At 37.5% G+C, this 18,990-nt stretch overlaps 1 protein-coding gene across 1 annotated transcript in view; it reads right to left on the reverse strand.

Moving 5' to 3' along the window:
* The window catches only part of ADK (adenosine kinase), a 320,748-nt gene that overhangs the window by 133,085 nt on the left and 168,673 nt on the right, over nucleotides 1-18,990 (reverse strand). The window lies entirely within an intron of this gene.

Below are 18,990 nucleotides of genomic sequence, written 5' to 3' on the forward strand. Positions count from 1 at the left end.
AGCTGGGCGTGGTAGCGCATGCCTGTAATTCTGGCTACTTGGAAGGCTGAGGCAGAAGGATCGCCAGAGCACAGCAGGTTGAGGCTGCGGTGGCCAGGAGCGGCCACTGCACTCCAGTCTGGGCGACAGAGTGAGACTCCAACTCAAAAAAAAAAAAAAAAAAAAAAAAAAAGATGTCCCATTCATTAGAGGTTTTTCCACTCTGGCTATTGGAGACATAAACTATTATCAGTTCTGTATGAGGTCAGGGAATGCTCTGCCTATTGGTTTTAACCCTGGCCTTGAGCAGTATCCTCACATACTTAACCTAATCAGCATTCAGCTTAAAAATAAAGGGGACCAAGGGGGAAGCCTCTGTGGATATCCAGTATGTGTGCTCTATGTCTGTGCAGCTCTCTTCTCTGGCACTCTTGCAAATTCTAGCCACATTGGCCTCTTTCAATTCTCTCTGTCTCAATTAAGTTGGCCATTGGGTTCTGTTTGGGATCTCCTTCCTATACTGCAGACTGGAAACTATCCAGACAGAGCCCTATAGCATCTGTAGGGATTTCTCTTTCATTTTCTTTCTCTCAGGGATCAATGTCCAGTGTTCAATGTTTAAAAACTGCTGTTTTAGGCCAGGTACAGTGGCTCACACGTATAATTCCAGCATTTTGGGAGACCAGGGTGGGAGGATCACATGAACCTAGAAGTTGGAGATCAATCTGGGCAACATCGCAAGACCTTATCTCTACAAAAAAAAAAAAAAAAAAATTAGCTGAGCGTGGTGGTTTGCTCCTGTATCACAGCTTCTTAGGAGGCTGAGGTGGAAGGATTACCTGAACCTAGGAAGTTGAGGCTGCTGTGAGCCATGATTGTCCCACTGCATTCCAACCTGGGTGACTGAGTGAGACCTTGATTCAAAACAAAAACAACACAAACTGTTGTTTTATGTAGGTTGTCTGGTTTTTGCATTCTTTAAGGAAGAAGCATAAATTTGGCTCCTCATACCCTATTACTTTCAGCAGAAGTGTGGATTCACCTTAAAGTATACATTCTAATGAATTCTGGAATAGTCAACAAATCTGTAATCCTCCATTTATTGATTTAGAAAGCTTATCTACCAGGTCAAAGAGAAGACTGATTGACCAGATATATTAACTATCTCATAAGCTGCTCTTTATGTCTTATTATACAAAGGACACAGTTACTGCTACAGTAAACCATAAACATTCTACTTTACCAGTAATCTACATATGAAAGCCTCTAAAGAATAGCTCTACTCAACAATTAACTATTGTAAAGACTGGTACATTCTTCACATTTTTTTCACTAGTGGGCCTCTCTTCCAACTAATAAAGGGCTCTACCATAACATATAATCAGTATATTATGCTGGGGTCCATAACCTATAACCTGTAGCACAAATTCAATCTGCCACCTGTTTTTATAAATAAAGTTTTATTGGAACACAGCAAACGTCTGTTTGTTTACATATTACCTATGATTGCTTGCATGCTAATAAAGCAGAACTTAAGTTGAGTAGTTTGACAGAGACCATACTACCTAGACTTTTATAGAAAAAGTTTGCTGACCCCTGCATTATACCTTAACTAGGATATTTGTAAGTTTCAAAACAGAACCTTTTCTTTGTTGAGTTGCCAGTGAAGAAATAAAAGATATATGGAGAGCAGGTTTCAGCCTGTTAGTTTTAAGTGAAATCTGTATCTTCTGACAGGTCTTATTTCCTTCATTCACTGGCAAAAGAAACTAAACACCAAATCACTTATATTTATAAAAAGCCACTAAAAGACAAGATAAAATAACCAATTTTTATAAGTTTAGAAACTTGTTAATACAGGATAAAGAGAAAAAACTTCACTGATAAGTGCTTAAAACTGGATAAAAAGAGGAAGGGAAGGTCTCAGAGGAAGACAGATCAGCATTCTTGTTAAGTACCTTTCTAATAATTCCTTTCTCTCAGTTCAAACATGAACTGATGTCCTTTATATTTTCCACATTCTATGAGCCTTCCCAAGTTTTTCAAGGTGTGATAATCACTGCCACTATAAGCCCCACCTTCCAGGGCTACTCTAATGGTCCGCTCTTATTCTAGTCTGGAATTTTCACAAAATTAACTCCCTGAAAATAAAGTAAAAACAAAATGAAAACAATACACTAACGACAGAAATGAACAAGTATATAGGGTACAGTTTTGTCTTGTTTTTTCCTAATCTACTGTGACTAAGGTGGTAAGGGTAAGGTGTGAGATGAGGTAACTTAATATGGATTTCAAAGAGAGAGCACTAGTTTCTAGCTGTTTTCAGTAGAACATATCACAAAAGTTCCACTATGTTTCAGATCTTTGGTTTTTAGAGGGAGAAGAGGGAATAGAATTAAGAATTCCAGTAATATTTGGACAGTCATGGAAGTAATCAATACAGGCCTGTTAAGCAAAAAACAAAATGAAACAAAAAAGCCTCCATAACTATAAAAAAGTCAGAGATAAAAATCTCTGTACATGAAAAAGAAATTGGCCAATTGTACAAGTTAGACTATTTTTAAAAATCACGGAAAAAGTACAGAAAACATTCAATAGGGCATGTAGTTGGTGGTCAAAAAATGTTAAATTGAAAGCATAACTTGTCTATACTTGCTATATGGAAAAGAAATAGGTTTTAAGAGACACTAAATACTTCTGCAAAGCTCATATTGCATTTAATAATGAAATAGGAACCAATTATCTTAGTCTACAGAACAGGATAGAAAATAGATGTCTCTACCTCACAGACCCTCTTGTCAGAATCTGAAATAACACATTATCCAACTCTAGGGCTTGCTTGTGGTATTTTGTAGTCTCTATGACAAAGGATGAGTTTTGTTTGGGTATCAACAGCACATTGGGAATTGAAGGTAATACAGCATGGAGGTAATTACAAACTACTGACTTCTTTATCATACTAAACATTATAAAGTGATTGGTCTAACAGATAAGATGTAGGATTATTTTTGTAAAGAGTCAATTTGACTTTTTGTATACCCACCTTCACCTATCTCAGTAACAGTTTTCTCATAGTTAACCGATCTTACCCTTTCTTGACTTTTTGAATAGAATATGATACTTTTTTCCAGGGAAGAAGAATTTCAGCATAATATAACATTTAGAAATATTTATTTTAAGAAATAAAAATGAGAACTCATTTCCTTATAATCTTTTAAAGATTTAATTTCAACTCCTTCCACATTTATCTGTATCTCCAATTACTCCTCATTTCCTGGGTAAATATTTTTCTCTCCTTCAGGTCTTTGGTCAATTTTTCCCACTTACTTCTGCACATTCTGGATCTTCCAACTACACTGGGTAATTTAATGAGTGGGAAATGAGACTTTATTGATGTTTTCGAATTTGAATTTTCCCACTATCTCCTAGGTACTCTCTTCCCTACTAATCTGTTGTATATCTTCTTTCCCCTTGTTTCTCTTTCAACTTTCTTTTGCTTATCTTTTTCCTAATTTGCTAAACTCCCAAAATGCAGTCTTTCTCTAAAAATTCAATTTTCTAGTCACATTAGCACAAGGATGGGATGGGCAGTCACTAAGCACTGCTAGGAGAGGGAGGGAGGGAGGGAGGAAAAAGGGTGGGGAGCACTGACACACACAGGATACCTGGTCCACTAGGGGGAGTGAGAGCCAGTTAGAAGCCCAAACCTCACCTGAATGCAGCCTACTTATGTAGTTAACCCCCACTTGTACTCTACATCTCTATAATTAAAAAGAAAATGAAAGTCCAGTTTTCAATCTTTTAGTCTTTTCTCTGTACGTTGAGGTTATTTCCGACTGACATCATCAGAAGATATCCTGCCTCACTTCCTGTATCCTTTTGACACTTTCTCTTTGCATCTGACAAGTTCCAAGTTCTGTTTTGTCCATTTTATAAGAATAAGACCTATAATACCTACAACCCTTGTTTCCAATCCTATCAATTAAAAGTAGGTCAAGCCTGTAATAATTCTTACATAGATTACTGCTAGAGTTTTTTTATTTTATTTCTTTGCACCTATGATTTCCAATGAGAAATCAGCTGTTAAGTTCATTGGGGATTTCTTATATATGATGAGTTGCTTCTCTGCTATAGTCTCTTAACCAGTCTCATTAAGTATGAATGTATTCTTGCACACAGTCATTAGTTTCAGTTTCCTAAATATCAACTCTGATTAACCTTAGCTTAAAAAGCTATCTACTACTTCCTGATAAAAGTCCCAGTTCCACAGTCTGACTTTCAAAGGTCCTTCATAATGTGCCCCTACTTTTCCTTTCTAGCCTGATCTTTTACTATTTTCTTATACATGTACCAGATGCCACTCAAACTAGAATACCTGCTATTCTCTGAACATGCCCCAGGCTTTTTTGCCTTCATGCTACCTCGTACATGTAGGCACTAAATGAATTAGAATACCTTCAACCACTTTTGTCAAAATCCTACCCATCCCTTCAGGGCTAGTTTAGCCATCTTTTGCTTAATGGAAGCCTTCTTGAAATGTTCATGGTCTCTTCTTTCTTTACTTCTAGAAGTGACTTTCTGCATTGTACAAGGATTTTTGCTAAACTTGTAAAGACTTCTCTTATGGCAAATATGTGCAGACTAGAAACATAGTTATTTGTATAGACAGCTTCTCCCCAGTAGATTATAAATTCTAAGTACAGAAACTCTTTTTCACCTTGTATCCTTAAAGCATATTGCTCTGTACAAAATAGATAATAAATCCTTGTTGATTTACCAAATGATAAGGATAAAGCATTCACCTACTAAGCAAAGAAAAAAAGAAAAGGCCTCAAACACTTTTACATTAGATTGACATTTACTTGATTATTTGTGGTTTATATTTTATTTTGGGGATCAGCGTCGACTGACTTTAGTAGCCTGATTATTCTTTTGTTATGCTATTTCTTATGTTGCATTATAATTTATTTAGTCTGTTTTCTCCCCTAATTTATCAGCTTATTGAGAACAAAGTTTTTTATATTACATCCTAAAACTGTCTCACACATAATATCAATGAATGTGCATGAAGAATGAGTTGATTAATTTAGTAGAATCATCCTTTAAAAAGGGAAAAGATCTTTCTACCTATATGCACTGAGATTGTCAATGATGTTACCTAAGATTTGGCTAAAAACTTGGGAAACTGTTGATCTGATGTGTTTTGTGAGAGTATTTATGCAATCCATATTTTGTGCCATACCTACATTTGTCCTGCTCTGGGAAGTTACCCTTAAGGATTTTGGCATGTTTCATTTTTAATATCACACAAATAATCAGGGAAATATATTTTCTTGAAATAATATTTTACCCTGATATTTAAATTATAATGATATTTTCAAAGATGATGCAGCCTATAATCCAGCACTTTGGGAGGCCTAGGTAAAAGGACTGCAGCCTATAATCCCAGCACTTTGGGTGCCCTGGGTAAGAGGATTGCCTGAGTTTATGGGTTCAAGTCCAGTCTGGACAACTTGGCAAGACCTCATCTCTACAATAAATCAAAAAATTAGCTGGGCATGGTGGCACATGCCTGTAGTTCCAGCTACTTGGAAGGCTGAGGCAGAAGGATCACCTTAACCCAACAGGCCAAGGCTACAGTGGCCGTGAGCATGCCACTGCACTCCAACCTGGACAACAGAGTGAGACTCCAACTGAAAAACCAAACCAAACCACAAAAAACCCCTCCAAAACAAAAAAGAGATGAATGCAGCCCAGGCATTATTGGCAGATATTGAATATCAGAGTATAGTATAGCAGGATAATAAGAATAAATGCCAAATGGCTTGCTACAGAAGTAAAGAATAGCAAAAGTAAAACAAAAACAAAAATAAACAGAAAACATAAAATAACACCCTACACACAGACAAAATAATAGGAGTAAAAATAAGTCCTGACTCAGTTTGAGCACTTGGTAAATTTTCAACAGAGAGCAATCTGATGACAAGATACTATGTTACTTTGCTGACATGCAATATAATTAGAAAATTTACAGTATGTGAGATAGAAACGTAAGTTTAAATGAGCTTATAACCAGCAATAATCTGCTACGGTATACTTTCACAACTTTAAAATGACAGCTTTTTAAATACCTAGTAAATAAATACTAATATATATTCAATGTAATCTATGTTATTTTTTACTGCCAGTGCACACATCACATATGTCATTCAAGATACACAACTAAGTTTTCCTTTTTCAAAAGAAGAGATTATATACAATATACTAATCTTACTCATTAAGTGTTCCAAAAACAAGATCTAGGCCAGGCCTGGTGGCTCATGCCTGTAAATTCCAGCACTTTGGGAGGGCTGAGGCACAAGGATAGTGTGAGTCCAGGAGTTCAAGACCAGCCTGGGCAACATAGAGAGGCTTGTCTCTACAAAAACATAAAAAAATTTGTCAGGCGTGGTGGCATACACCTGTAGTCCCAGCTACTCAGGAGGCTGATGGGAGAGGATCACTTAAGCTCAGGAATTTGAAGCTGTGGGGAGCCATGATCGTGCCACTGCACTCTAGCCTGAGAAACAGAGTAAGACCCCGTTTTTGTCAAAAACAAAAACAAAACAAAAAACATAGCCAAGATCTGATTTAGGTAGTGAACTCCATGGAAATAGAAGCTGAGAGTTTTTATGGTAACAATCCTAAAAATCTTATGAAAGGAATGATCTGATTTATATCTCTAATAAACATAAGCCACACCTGGCAAACAAGGAAAATCAACTCTTGATTAGCCAGAGCAGATCGGAGATGATTGAGATACAATAGGAGCCTGAGATGTGCTCACCAACCCAGTAGATCCTGGTAATTAGGTAGTATTGGGTTATCAGTAGCAGGGCTGAAGGAAAGGAGCCTGCATTTAGGACTAGGTTGCTGTAAGGAAGGGTCCATCCCCACTTCAAACAGAATAATTCACTATAACTGTAACATAATTAATCTTCACCTGGACAATAAACACTTAATAGTGGTTTTGTTACTGTAGAGATTTTGAGTTGTCAATAAATTCTCTTTCTCCTCTGTTACCTTCACATTGTCATCCTTCACTGATTAATAGGTGATGGTAGTCTGTATTTCTTATTTTTAGAGGATGGCAAGTGAAGTTAGTAGTCTCAAGAAAGCAATAGTATATTCTTGGGGAAAAAAAAGGATAAATGTATATGAGAGAATGCCAAATGCCAACAGTCTCAAGGTCTCTTTCTAGCTAAAGCTTTTGGAAGCATACTAAATATCTGAGTGTTTTATTAGCACAGAATCAGAAAATATAGTCACCACGGAAAATGGTTTAATTTTCCATATAATTATATAAGAAAATACGTACTTTTATTAGTATCCACAAAGTTAAATGTACATACTGTATATTCTACAGGTAATGCTTAAACTGTGAGATTTGGTTATTGTGCTAGATTCAGAGCAGGCATTTAATAGTTCATTACTATCTCCAATCTCCATGTGACCACTGTGACAACATTAGTCAGACACTATTTAGTGTTGGATAGGCATGGGGAGTACAGAATTTCTCTTGGTTGAGATGACCTGGGCAGATTTTTTATTATCTATGCAGGAATAAAGAAGGGTAGCAATAACAGTCTTTCATCTGCTTGAAGAATTTTATTTACCAGTGAACATATTAAATATTATTTATGTCTTTAGTTATATGGCACTCTGCTAGAATCATTTGACTAAACAAAAATAAGGTAAAAGTAATTAAGATAAAAGCAAAAATTAAAGTCAGAATATAGTATATTGCAATTGAAATTAAAAGGAGAGGCCAGGCTCTGTGGTTCATGCCTATAATCCCAGCACTCTGGGAGGCCAAGGTGAGAGGATTGCCTGAGCCAACTCGTTCGAGACCAGCCTGGGCAACTTGGTGAGACCTCATCTCTACAATAAATAAATAAATAAATAAATAAATAAAAGGGAAAGAAAAGAAATTAAAAGGAGAATAAAAGAAATAAATGGCAGAAGTGAAATTTGATCTAAGTCTAGAAATATGGGTATAGCTTTAGGTTAAAAGTATTATGCAAGGAAGGATACAGTGGTATGAAAATTGAGAGGTGTGTCCTGAGAATTTCAAGTAGTCTGGTTTGACCATAAAAGATGAGAAGAGAGATGGAAAGGGCTAAAATTTGAAAGGTAGATTTAGTCTGCAGTGGGTTAAAAGACTGATTTAATCCATTTAACTCTATGGTTGGTAGACAGAAGGGGAAAGAGATAGTAAGGTTTTTGAGAAAGTGAACATAATTAGGACTATATTGTAGGATGATTAATTCACTATAACTGTAACATAATTAATCTAGCAACAGTATGTAGACTCAGTGTTAAAAGGGAAGACAATAAGTGAAAATTCTTAGATGGCAGATCAAAAAACAGATGATAAACACAAAATATTTTAACTTAAATGGTGAAGCACAGAAATAACAAATTCCAAGATATAAATAATACAGCGAACTTTAAGCAAATAATCGCTTGCTTACCATGTTTTATAAAATAGTGGTTGAAAAAGAAAGAGTCGAGCCGGGCTCGGTGGCTCAGCCTGTAATCTCGCGCCTTTGGGAGGCTGAGGTGAGTGTATTGCCTGAGCCCGTGGGTTTGAGACCCGCCTGGGCAGCAAGACCTCATCTCTACAATAAATAAATTAAAAAAATCAGCCGGGTGTGGTAGCGCATGCCTGTAATTCCGGTTACTTGGAAGGTTGAGGCGGAAGGATCGCTGGAGCCCAGCAGATCGAGGCTGCGGTGGCCGGGAGCAGCCACTGCACTCCAGTCTGGGCGACAGAGTGAGACTCCAACTCAAAAAAAAAAAAAAGAAAAACAAAGAAAAAAAAAGAAAAAGAAAGAGTCTTGGATTTGGGATCAAGAAGCTTGAATTTCAGTTCTTCCTTTGCCTCTTACTTTACCCCTAGGAGTGTGACTTTGGACAAGATATAAACTCTTGTTCTTAGATTCCTCATCTCAGAAATTAGAGGCTTATAACACTTGCTGAAGTCTTTTCTAACTTTAAAATTCAGTGACCATCAAAATGGCTTTTTAAGAGGTCTATAGCACATACAGACTATTAGAGACAGTCCCTTTCGAAAAAAAATCAAGAGATTCTATTTAAGAATGACAGGTCTAAGTCAGTGAGCAGATTTAAATACTTGTCATTTTCTGCTGTTGGCATCTTTCTGAAAAAGGAAAAGTATCTTTTCTAAAAGACAACAGAAAAAGATTAATCATTTCTTTCTAGAAGCCAACATTAAAGTAACCTTTCTATTCATTCATAGATATTTTAACTTCTGCCAAGAAAAACAAATTGTAAAACATAGAAGTTGGAACATGTGAATCATCACTAGTATTAAAACCTACATGTAATAATTATTTTGCAGTTTCAAACTACTGCTGAATCCCATTATCTTCAAACACAAATTCAACAAAAATTTCTAACTTTATAAATGGCATTTAAATATATTCAGAAGTAGAAACAAAAACTATCTGATAGAGAAGTGATTATAACTAGAATGAAAAGGAGAAAATAAAGACATAAGGAGGCCAGAAGGTGAAGGAGAGGAAGAACACAGGAACAGGCTGAAAGTGAATATACTACAGTAATGATTCTGTGGCTAATGTCAGGAGGCAAATGCATATAAATTTATCTTTTGTATCATGCATTTTCTTTTTCTTTTTTTTGAGTTGGAGTCTTACTTGGTTACCCAGGCTGGAGTACAGGGGCACGCTCATGACCACTGTAGCCTTGACCTGCTGGGTTCAGGTGATCCTTCTGCCTGAGTCTTCCAAGTAGCTGGAACCACAGCTGTGTGCCACTTCACCAGGCTAATTTTTTGAATTGTTGTAGAGACAAGGTCTTGCCAAGTTGCCCAGACTGGTCTTGAACCCCTGGACTCAGGCAATCCTCTTGTCTCTGCCTTCCAAAGTGTTGGGATTACAGGTGTGAGTCATAGCAACTGGCCTGTATTATGCATTTTCTATGGAATTCTGAATTAATACTATAATAAAAGATGAGGCACCTGTCATTTAAGAGTCAGAAATATTTCAGCAGAACTTTTTTGCCAACTTCTAAGGGAATTTTAGAACATATGGAAATAGACAAACATGACTGAAAATAACAATTTGGCCTTTATTCCACAACCAGTGTGGATTTTATTTAGCAGTCTTTTAAAATTTTAATCATATTCATTAATCTAAAAAACAGAATGGCAAGTGGTGTCATATCAAATTGTTCTACTTCCTAAAACAAGGTTTATGCTTTTTTACTGATATGACAACTTGTTTAAAAATCATCAACATTGGGCCAGGCACAATGGCTCATGCCTATAATTCCAGCACTTTGGGAGGTGGAGTTAATAGGATTGCTTGAGCCCAGGGGTTTGATACCAGCCTGAGCAACTTGGTGAAACCTTGGCTCTACAATAAATCAAAAAATTAACTGGGCTTGGTGGCATGTGCCTCAAGTTGCAGCTACTTGAAAGGCTGAGGTGGAAGGACTGCCTGAGTCCAGCGGTCGAGGATGCAGTGGCCATGAGTATGCCAATACACTCCAGCCTCGGCAACAGAGGTAGACTCTGACTCGAAAAGAAAAGAAAAGTAAATTAGAAGTCCAATTCCTGACACACAGTAATTTGCCTACACACGTAGGTATAAAAGAAAAAACCCTAAAGGCAGCAAGAAAGATCAGACTACTGACTGGGGAAGAACAAACAGAACAGTCCCAGACTTATTGGCAGAAACACTGCAAGTTAGAAGGGATTGGAGTCCAATTTTTAAAGTTCTCAAAGATAAACAATTTCAACCAACAATTTTCTACCCAGCTAAGCTTCATCAGTGATGGAGAATTAAAATCTGTCCCAGACATTCAATCTCTAAGGGATTATGCTGCTTCCAGACCAGTTCTACAGGAGATGCTTAAGAAGGTATTGAGCACAGAAGAAAAAAAAAAAGAATGACCATGCACTTGACGAGAGTACAAGCAAACACAGAGTCAACAGAACATACAGTGCACCCACAAAAATGAAAATACACACATATATTAATGCCAAAGTTAAAAGAAAACAAAATAGCACCCTAAGAGCCCCATGACAGGGATAAACTCTCACATTTTAATAATCAGCCTGAATGTGAATGGACTAAATGCACCAATGAAAAGACACAATGGCAAACTGAATAAAAATACCATGATCCAACAATCTGCTGCCTCCAGGAAACTCATCTCATTACAAAGGACGTCTACAGACTCAGAATTGGAGGCTGGAAAATGAACTTTCAGAAGAGAGGGAAACAGAAGAAGCAGGAGTAGCTATTCTAATATCAGATAAAACAACTTTCAAGTTATCAAAAATTAAAAAGGATGCAGAAGGACACTATGTATTGATAAAAGGCGCAATCCACCAGCAAGAAATATCTACCCTAACCATATATGCTCCCAACACAGGAACACAAGGTTTTATTTATTTATTTATTTATTTATTTATTTTGAGTTGGAGTCTTATTCTGTCACCCTGGCTAGAGGGCAGTGGCATGCTCACGGCCACCACAGCCTTGACCTGCTGGGCTCAGGTGATCCTTCCTCCTCAGCTTTCCAAGTAGCTGGCACTATAGGTATGTGCCACCATGCCCAGCTAATTTTTGATTTATTGTAGAGATGAGGTCTCAAACCCATGAGCTCAGGCAATTCTCTCAGCTCAGCCTACCAAAGTGCTGGGATTATAGGCGTGAGCCATCACACCCAGCTGAACACCAGGATTTATAAATCAACTGCTAAGTAAACTAAAAGAGGACATTGACTCACACACAATCATAACTAGAGACTTAAATACCTCACTAACAACCCTATATAAAACATATAGGCAAGGAAATCAATAAGAAGATCCAGACGCTCAACTTGACACTTGACCAAATGGAATTAATAGACATCTATAGAACACTTTACCCAACAACTACAGAATATACATTCTATTTATCAGTACATGGAACATACTCCAAGGTTGACTACGTTCTTGGACATAAATCAAGCATAAATTAATTCCAAAAAAATTGAAATAATACCATGCATATTCTCAGATCACAGTGGAGTAAACATAAATATCACTACCAACAAGGTTCCCTCAAAACACACAAAGACATGGACACTAAACAGCATACTGCTGAACAACTGGGTCAACACAAAAATCAAGACAAAAATTAAAAGATTCCTGGAAACAAATAAAAACAAAGACACATCTTATCAGAATCTCTGGGATGCCATGCAAGCAGTATTAAGAGGAAAATTTATAACTCTGCACACACACATCAAGAAAACTGAAAGATCACAAGTAAATAGCCTAATGTCACACCTAAAGGAGCTAGAAAGGCAAGACCATCAAAATCCTAACTTTAGCAGAAGGATCTAAATCACCCAAATAAAGGGTACAGAAGACAAAAATACCACATAAAAAAAATCAACAAGACAAAAAGCTGATTCTTTGAGAGGATAAATAAGATCAATGGACTCCTAGCCAGGCTGACTAAGAAAAAGAGAGAGAAAACCCAAATAAATACAATTAGAAATGTAGAAGATGAAGTCACAACTGATTCAGAAGAAATTCAAGAGATCATAAGAGAGTACTATGAACACCTGTATGGAAATAAACTTGGAAACTTAAAGGAAATGGAGGACTTTCTGACATCACACAACCCTCTAAGGTTGTAACAAGAAGAAATTGAATCCCTTAACAGACCAATAACAATCCAAGAAATCGACTTCCACTTAAGAAATCTGCCTACAAAACAAAACAAAAACCCTGGACCAGATGGCTTTTCAGCTGAATTCTACAAAATATACAAGGATGAGCTGATCCAATCCTATCAAAAGCAATCAAGAAAGATGGAACTCTCCTCAAATCATTTTATGGAGATAACATCACACTGATACCCAAACCTGGTAAAGACTCAACAAAGAAAGATAAATAGGCTGGACTCCGTGGCTCAGCCTGTAATCGCAGCACTTTGGGAGACTGAGGTGAGTGGATTGTCTGAGTCTGTGGGTTCGAGACCAGCCTGGGCAACTTCGCGAGACCACATCTCTATAATAAATTAAAAATTAGCCAGGTGTGATAGCATGTGCCTGTAGTTCCGGCTAATTCGAAGGCTGAGGCGGAATAATCACCTAAGCCCAGCAGGTCGAGGCTGCGGTGACTGTGAGCGTGACACTGCACTCCAGCCTGGGCAACAAGAGTAAGACTCCAACTCAAAAAAAAAAAAAAAAGAAAAAAGAAAAAACTTTCAACAAAATCCAGTGTCCCTTCTTGATAAAAACCCTTGAACACCTAGGCACAAATGGAACATTCCTCAAAACAGTAAGAGTGACAGCCAACATATTGCTCAATGGACAGAAGTTAGAAGCATTCCCTCCTGAAAACCGGAACAAGACAAGGTTGCCTGCTTGCACCCCTCCTGTTCAACATAGTGCTGGAAGTCCTTGCTAGAGCAATCAGGCAAGAGAAGGAAATCAGGGGTATCCAAACAGGAAAAGCAGAAGTTAAGCTATCCCTCTTTGCAGATGATATGATCCTGTACCTTGAAAACCCAAGAGAGTCCATCAAAAGTCTCTTTGCACTAATAAATGACTTTGGTAAAGTTTTGGGGCACAAAATCAATGTGCAAAAGACTGTGGCATTTTTATACATCAATAACAAACAGGCAGAGAACCAAATAAAAAGCACAATCCCATTCACAATAGTCACTAAAAAAAAAAAAAGCCGGGCTCGGTGGCTCAGCCTGTAATCCCGCGCCTTGGGAGGCTGAGGTGAGTGGATTGCCTGAGCCCATGGGTTTGAGACCCGCCTGGGCAACTTGGTGAGACCTCATCTCTACAATAAATCAAAAAATTAGCCAGGTGTGGTAGCGCACGCCTGTAGTTCCAGCTACTTGGAAGGCTAAGGCAGAAGGATCGCTGGAGCCCAGCAGGTTGAGGCTGCGGTGGCCGGGAGCAGCCACTGCACTCCAGTCTGGGCAACAAAGTGAGACTCCAACTCAAAGAAAAAAAAAAAAAAAGAAACAGAAAAAGAAATACCTTGGCATCTTCCTAACCAGATAGGTGAAAGAACTTTACAATGAGAACTACTACAAAACATTGCTCAAAGAAATCAAAGAAGTCACAAACAAATGGAAAAACATTCCATGCTCATGTATTGGAACAATCAATATTGTCAAGATGTCCATCCTACTCAAGGGAATCTACAAATTCAATGTAATATCCCTCAAAATACTAACATCATTCTTCTCAGACCAGGAAATGACAATACAGACATTCATATGGAAGCAAAAAAGAGCACAAATAGCCAAAACAATCCCTAGCAAAAGGAACCAAGTAGGAGGTATCATACTTCCAGACATTAAACTTCATTATAAGGCTACAATAATCAAAATGGCCTCGTACTGGTACCAGAATTGGCATATACACCAATGGAACAGGTCAGAGATTCTGGAAGCAAAAAACTCAATATCTCAATCAACTCATCTTTGACAAAGCCATCAAAAACAACCACTGGGGAGAGGAGACCTTATTTAGCAAATGGTGCTGGAAAACTGACTGACTACATGCAGAAGAATGAAACAGGACCCCTACCTATCACCATATACAAAAATCAACTCTAAAATTGTCAAAGATCTTACCATAAAATCTCAAATTATAAGAATCTTAGAAGAAAACACAGGAGACACCCTATGCACATTGGAGTAGGCAACCAATTCTTGATCAAATCCCCAAAAGCATATGCCAAAAAAGATAACAGAGACAAGTGGGACCACATCAAAGCTTTTCAAAAACTGAAAAGTTTTTGTACAGCAAAAGAAACCATCAAGAAAGTGGGAAGACAACCCACAAAATGGGAAAAACTATTTGCTAACTGTATATCTGACAAAGGCCTAACATCCAGGATCTATAAGGAACTTAAAAGAGCCAAAAGGAAAAAAACCAAACAGCACTATTTAAAAAATAGGCAGAGGACATGAATAGATACTTCTCAAAAGAAGACATTGAACAGCCAACAGATACATGAAAAAATGCTCAGACTCACTAATCACCAGAGAAATACAAATCAAAACCATACTGAGATACCACCTTACCCCCAGTAAGGATGGCCACCATTAATAAACCAAAAAACAATAGATGCTGGTGTGGGTGTGGAGAAAAGAGAACGCGTCTACATTGTTGGTGGGAGTGCAAACTAGTCCAACCTCTATGGAAAAGTGTTGTGATATCTAAAGAAACTAGAAATTGACCTTCCATATGATCCAGCATTCCCCCTCCTGGGAACATACCCAGAGGAACACAATCTTCTACAAAAAAGACACCTAGGGCGGGCCCGGTGGCTCAAGTCTGTATTCCAGCACTTTGGGAGGCCGAGGTGAGAGGACTGACTGAGCCCACAGGTTCTAGACCAGTCTAGGCAATATGGTGAGACTTCATCTCTACAATAAATCAAAAACTAGCTGGGTGTGATAGTGCGTGCCTGTAGTTCCAGCTACTTGGAAGGCTGAGATGGAAGGATCACTTGAGCCCAGCAGGTCAATGCTGCAGTGGTCTTGAACATATGTGCCACCACACTCCAGCCTGGGTGATGGAGCGAGATGCCAACTCAAAACAAAAAAAAACAAAAACAAAAACAAAAGACACCTGCACATGCATATAAATATTGCACTATTCACAATAGCAAAAACATGGAACCAACCTACTGCCCATTGAAAGTAGACTGGATAAAGAAAATGTGGTACATATACACGGTAGAATATTATACAGCCATAAAGAAGGACAAAACCATAGCCTTCTCAGCAAATTGGATGAAGTTGGAGACATTCTTAGAGATCTATCACAAATACCATATGTTCTCACTCATTCAGTGGGACCTGAACATTAATCAAAATAACATAAGAAAGCGATTAGCAGTCATGGGACACTGCCAGAAGAGGGATGAAGTGGGGTGGGGGGTGGGCATGCAACAACACAAAGTATACCTCATCCTAAAATAGGGGAAGTGAGGCCCAGATTTTACCTTAATCTACGTTACTTCTGTACCTAATCCTAACTTATACTCTACATTTTATAACAAAGTAAAACAAAAACAAAAATAACAGCGGGTGTCTCAGTTCAGCCAATGTGGATAGAAGATGGGGGCAGGGTAGGCAGAGATTAATTTTCCCCAAATGTTTTACTTCATGTGAGACTACTAAGGAGCGGTGAAGGAAAGCACACCAAAATGACTTATTTTTAATTTCCCGGGAAGTGAATTAAAACTGTATAATTTCATTTAAGGAAAATAAGATTAAAGTGACTTTTTTTCTGTGTATGCAAAATAAAGAGGATCAAAAACACAAAAAAGTCTACCTCCAAAACAAAATAATGTATTGTGACCTAGTGAATGATAGTATAGTATACAAATGTTGAGAAATATATGCCAAAATGTTGAGAAAACTCAAATAATTTTTAAAAAATGGAACAAGGTTAGTTAGGAAAGGCTTGGTGGAAAAAAAAGATTTCTGTGTTGGACCTTGACAGAGACTTCTGAGAAGAAAAATAGTAAAAGCATAAAAGTAAAATATATTACAGAGTGCTAAGAAAATCACAGAACTGGGGATCATGGGCCATCAAAAGAAACAGACGAAATACCATTAGTTTTCCTGGACTTGAGAAGGGTTTTCAAGTTTTGAGAATTAACAGTAAAATGTAATATAGTAGCTTCTTTTATAAAGTAGCTTTCCTCCAAATCTTGATGGGCACATTTAATTTAATTGGTTTTTCTGGGAGATTTCTGAAATTCTGGCTTTTGACTCTAAGCAAAGAACTCTTTGAAAGCAAAGATGCAGATAGAAGAGAGATGCCTGGGAAAAATGGGAAGTGAAACAGGTTGTTTTTTAGATGTGCTTGTTCAGAGATTATTATACAATAATATCCAGGAATATAATGGCTTTCAAGGTTTATGGCAGTGCCACAATCTGATATTTATATTATATTTTTAATTATGATTCATTTTAAAATGCTAACTTTGCTCCCTAAAATAAAACTGAGAATAATGATTTCCAAATAACATGGCCCTTCGGAATTGAGACTTCAGAAAGTTCTCTGAAGGCATTTTATAGTGACTAAGAACATAGTAAGGACCCAATGTGTCAATCCACCCTTTCAGTTACCAAGCATCCACTATGTGCCAGGGACTGTGATAGGAACCAGTAATACAGAGGAGATTATTAAGGGAGATATAACTAGATTTGAAAGTGTAGGGAAAAGGGAATCTGAGAATATTTGAGACTTAAAGAATGAATAAGAGCTAGGAGAGGATTAACACTGAACATGGGGTAAAAATAGGTCAAGGCAGAGGGAAGAGTGTATGCAGAGTCCAAGGAGACAGAAGAAAGAGCAAAAGTGTTTTAAAACTGTAAAGAAACCTGGTACAAAGGTGCTTGTCTATATTCCCAGTCACTCAGGAGGTTGAGGCAAAAGGATTATTTGAGTCTAGGAGTTTGTGGCTGCAGTGTGCTATGATGGTACCTAAGAAATAGCCACTGCACTGCAGTTCAGTGAAGCACATAGTTAGATGCTGTCTCTAAAAAATTTTTGAGAAATTAAACAAACAAATAAACAACAAACAAAAAAACTTTCAAAACCTAAAGCAGGCCAGTGTGGGAAGGAGAACAGTTGGTGGAGAGGTAGTGTCACAGATTCTGAATTTTGTTCTAAGGGAAAAACAAAACTAAACAAAATAGGAAAGCAAAATAAACAACTCATAACACAACACAATTAAAAAAAGAAAAATAATATTCACTGAATGTAAAACCAAATACAAAAACCAAAATTAATTTTACACCTGACTAGGTTCACAAGGACAGGTTTAAAGTTAGAGTTAAAATACAACACAAGTGTACTTGACACAAAAAAACACTGATTTAATTTCTTGCCAAAGCAGGCATTTATTGAAAGCATATGTACTATATTTAAAAGGATCCTAAAATTTTATATGCCTAAGATTTGATAAGAGATCTAGTTTATATAGTTGATAAGAGATGTAGGTTACATTCTGGCATTTAGCTGGAAGCCGAAAATAGTGTTGCAGGAACACATTAAGGACTCGACTTTCCCTGTTCTTTTATAGATATGTCATATTCACTTGGTCACTGGCCATTCCAATTAGTACAAACTGATGTACTCTTTTCCTCTTTTTTTTTTGAGATAGTGTCTCACTCTGTAACCCAAGCTGAGTGCAGTAGCACAATCATGGCTCACCACAGTCTCAAATTCCTGGGCTCAGGCAATTCTCCCACTTCAGTCTCCCAAGTAGCTGGGACTTCATATATATGTCATCACACCTAAATTTTTGGTTTTTTGTAGAGACGAGGACTCACTATGTTGCCTAGGCTGATCTCAAACTCCTGGGCTCAAGCAATCCTCCCTCTAAAGTTTCCCAAAATGCTGGGATTACAGGCATGAGTCACTGTGCCCAGCCCTGATACACTAATTTCAAACAAAGGTTAAAGGACAGAAAGACCATCTCTAAAGAAAATATTCAAATTGCTAAATAGTGAAAGTGTTTGTACCGATGGATTCTTGAATCCATCCTCAAATCAGAATCTTCACTGCTTTTCTACCAGCTGTGGTTAGCCTAGTTCTATACCAAGTGCTTTATATATACATTTTTTAAAAAGTCCTTACTCGTTTAAAAATGCCATATAGGTCCTATTTCTTCAAAAAGTATTTATTAAGCATCTATTATATAACAGGCAGTGGGTCATAAAGAAATTAATGCTAGTGTTTCCCTCTCTCACCTTTATATCTTCCTCTCTTTTATCTCTCTCTCTCCTTCCTCCCACCCAGACTGCAGTGCAGTGGTACAGTCATGGCTCACTATATCCTCAAACTCCTGGACTCAAGTGATCCTTCTGCCTCAGCCTCCTGAGTAGCTGGGACTACAGATGCAAGCCACCATAGTTGGCTATTTTTTTTTTTTTT

This window comes from Carlito syrichta, unplaced genomic scaffold, assembly GCF_000164805.1.
Source record: "Carlito syrichta isolate Samal-C Ts95f unplaced genomic scaffold, Tarsius_syrichta-2.0.1 Scaffold305927, whole genome shotgun sequence".
NCBI lineage: Eukaryota > Metazoa > Chordata > Mammalia > Primates > Tarsiidae > Carlito > Carlito syrichta.